This window comes from Mastomys coucha, unplaced genomic scaffold (assembly GCF_008632895.1).
Source record: "Mastomys coucha isolate ucsf_1 unplaced genomic scaffold, UCSF_Mcou_1 pScaffold21, whole genome shotgun sequence".
NCBI lineage: Eukaryota > Metazoa > Chordata > Mammalia > Rodentia > Muridae > Mastomys > Mastomys coucha.
In genome coordinates, this window is record NW_022196904.1 from 177,896,038 (window position 1) to 177,900,107 (window position 4,070).

A 4,070-nucleotide genomic window follows, 5' to 3' on the forward strand; every position below is an offset into this window, starting at 1 on the left:
GTTAAGATCACCCACTGCTCTTCCAAAAGGTCCTGAGTTCAAATCCCAGCAACCACATAGTGGCTCACAACCATCCATAATGAGATCTGATGCTTTTCTCTGGTATGTCTGAAGACAGCTACAGTGTACTTACATATAACAGTAAATAAATAAATCTAAAAAAAAAATATTTCCAACACACACACCATAAAAATTGAGCCCTCCCCATACCCTTGAGCCTATCTCTTCACATCTCCCCCAGCATGTTTCCTTTGTCACTTTTCTCCGACACCTCCTACTTACTCTCTCTGCTTCCCCCCCCCCCTCAGCTAGTAGAAATACCCAAAAGTCCCTCCTCCCCATTTGTGTTAAATTGATTTGGACAAATTATAAGTCAAATGATATTTTCTGAGGATACCAATTATGGACTCCAAAGGTTGACATTAAGTTAGTTGCTTCAGAGGCATTAGCGGTGTTCTGCTTCAGCAGTGTGGGAAAAAGAGTCCAGCTAGAAACAAAACCAGGCGAAAGTTTGCAAATCTGTTAGCCCAGTGTCCTCATTCTGTAAAAAAAACCAAACAAAAGTAGACTCAAGGATTAAGCCCTTTGCACAAACTTACCATCAATAAAGCTAGAGATTGAAGACATGGGTTTTTTTTTGCTACTTTATTGGGTTCTTGCATCTACCACCCTTCTCTATCCCAACCCCTTCTAAACCACAACAATGGGGAGGAAAAGAAAGGTTCGAGGGGAAAGGAGCATAGATCTCTTTAGATTCTTTCTGCTGATTAGGGGCATCGAGTTCCTTGGGGCCAGTCTGATCTTCGATGCCAAGATATCCACTTTCTTCTGCTGGTCTCCTTGCTCACGATCACTTGACAAACCCCAGCAGCAGCCTCTGTCTCTCTTGGGGCTCTGGCATTTATTTACCCCTCCCCCCGAAGCATCCCCAGAGTACAAGATGTAAACTAACTTCATCTGGCAAAAGTCACACCCCTCCTAGAGCCCGAGACAAATCATGGTTAGTGGCTGTGGACAGTCTTGAAGTAGCCCTGTATCCTACACCTGGGGTTAAAACAAAAACATATTCACATAACATTACTGGATTTTAAAAGAAACCCAAATTCTCACTATGAGAAATCAAAGTATTTTCTCTCTAAAATGATAATTCTATCAATGATGTTCTCACTGGCTCTCTGCTATCAAAATGTCCAGGTCCTTCTCTTATCCTCTGTGCTATGGTCACTTGGCAATGGTAAGACATTACAGCAAGTTGCCACATTGGCTCTGAGGCCACAGGGGGTCTTAGGTGTTAGCCAGGGCCCTCTATGAAGATGGGGGAGGGAAGTGATGCCAGGCCAGAGGTTCTCATGCAGTGTCTGCTTAAAGTTCAGGATGACAGACTCATTCCAAACCCCACCTCAGGAAGCCACCAAGCCTGTCACTGGCTCAGCTCCACAGAAGCCAGTGTGTGAGGGCTCCTGGGAAACCACCGAAAAGGGAGACTCTCTGTCCTCATCTTTAGGGACTTTGGTCTTTGACACATCCCTTGCTTCCTCCTTGTGAGTTTTAATTCTAGTCAGCAGACACAACAGAGCAGACCCCCCCCAACCCCCAGCCCGGCTTAGCGCCCCACGTCACTGAACACCCCTCTCCTGTTTCCACCCCTTCAGCACCCAGGGCCTCCTCTCTCACTGGCAGCTGCCTCTCCTGTCTCCATTAACAATGAAAAGGGTGTGGTGCTTTAGCAATACGTGCTGATGCCCAGAAAGAGCAGGTATGTAACCCATGGTGATGACTGACGGTTCATCTCCATGACTCCTTTCCCCAGCTCTTTGGGAACTGTGCTGTGCCCCATAGGGAAGACAGACTTTCTCTTTCTCTTTCGTAGTCCACACTTTTCACGTAAGCCTCCCGGACAGCGCCCTGGGAGCCGGACAGCGCCCTGGGAGCCAGACAGCTCCCCGGAAGTTCTGGGACTCCTGAGGTCCTTGATTTAACTTGGACATAGCATTCCTTACCTCCTGTCATTACCGATTCTCCTTTACTATGTCCTCAGAGTACTCATAAACAATCATCCCTTCCTAGATAGCACTAAATACCATCTCTTACTTTAGGGGAATCATAATTATGTACTCTGCTGATTGCAAAGTCATTGACAGTCACAAGTATCCCAGAAACTAATTGTCTTTAGTTTGTAGACTCTGCTAATCATTGCATCTCTAAGTTGGATTTATTTTTTAGTGATTATGTTATGCACTTTTAACTAGAAGGGGAAAAATATGAAAAACAAAAACAAACCTGGGGTTGGAAGAATAGCTGAACATGAGTGGGAAGGAGGGCTTGAAGTGTGAGCTTACATCCCTAGAGAGAGGTCCTCTCCCCACCTTCTGCAACACACAGACAGAGTGACTCAAAGGCTGAGCACAGCTCCTGGGTTTTGAGTGGCATTTCAACTACCTTGTCCTGGTGCTAGAATTCCAGGAAATACCATACCTGTAGCTGGGACCTGATGCCCCATCTTGGGCATGCATACTGAGAGATTCCATACTCAGATTCAAGTTGTGGGACAGTCTTGATCTGAATTGATGAATGGAAACACAGCCTCACCCAAGTCTCTCTCTCTCTCTCTCTCTTTCTCTCTCTCTCTCTCTCTCTCTCTCTCAGAGAGAGAGAGAGCTCTGCTGGAGAGGCTGAGAAGGTGCTTGAGGTCAGGAAGATAGCAGGCTTTCTTTCTAGTGGCACAGATGGTTTTAAGACTTTTAACTCTTAGCAAAACAGCTTACAGAGCTGGTGTTTTGAGATGTTTCTCTCTTTGGTGTGTGCTTTCCAGTGGATGCAAAGACTAGAGCGCTAGCGGTAGGCTTCCTTGAAGCCAGAACAGCGTCTCTGACACACACAAATGCTGGAGACGGGCTTGAGGGCTTTCCCACACTCTCCACGGAGGGGTCTTCTCCTGGGTGATGTTTCTCTGGAACTATCACAAAGTTCCTCTCCCATGTCAAAGGCTCAACATTCCAAGAGCTAGACCTCTGGAACCTTTCACCCCAGGCACAGGGCTTCTCCCCAGTGTGAGCCCTCTTAAGGATCTGAGATGGGAGGTCCAGGTGAAGACGTTGTCACGCTCAGCCTTTATAGGACTTCTCCATGGTGTGCTTTTATCGGCTATGTTTTAAAAATCTTTATCATAGCAATCACATTTATTGACCTCTCCCATGTGGTCTTACCAGTCAATATGAAGTTCTGAAAGAAACAGTTATGTGGGCTGGAGAGATGGCTCAGTGGTTAAGAGCATGGATTGTTCTTCCAAAGGACCAGGGTTCCATTCCCAGCACCCACATGGCAGCTCACAACTGCCTGGAATTCCAGTTCCATAGCATTTGACACCTTCTTACAGACATACATGTAGGCAAAATACCAATGCACATAAAATGAAAATGAATTAAAAAAGAAACAGTTATCCTAATTATGGGGTTTCTCAGCTGGGTAAATCTCCTGGTGCATGAGAAGTCAGCTTCCCTATCCAGTGAGAAGCTCCCAGCCCATGGAACACTGATAGATGATTGTCCTATTTGGCATGTGGCTTAGAGGAGAATGCGGTTTATATCTGAGTGTCTTCTTGAGTGTATGTATGTGCACCGTGTGCGTGCTTGGTGTTTGCAGAGTCAGAAGAGTGAGTTGGATCCCCTGGATCTGGAACTGGAATATTTGTGAGCTGCCATGTTGGTACATGGGATGGAATCCAGGTCCTTCTGCAAGAGCAGCAAGTGTGTTTCCCCCTGTGTTGTCTTTCCAGCATCCCCAGACTTTTAAACTTTGGGCTTGTTTACTTATTTTTCACTCATGTGTATGAGTGGATGCATATTCGTGTGTATCTCTGTGTGTCTGAGCACCCAAGGAGGCCAGAAGAGGGCATCAGACCCCTTCCTGGACCTGCACTTACCAGAAGTTGTAAGCTGCCCTATGTGTGTGCTGGGAGCCGACCTTGGGTTCTCAGGAAGAGCTATGCGCTCTTACCCTCTGGGCCATGTCTCCATCCTCTTCAATCAAACTCTAAATCTTAAATTTCACCCCCAGGTTTCCCTAATGAA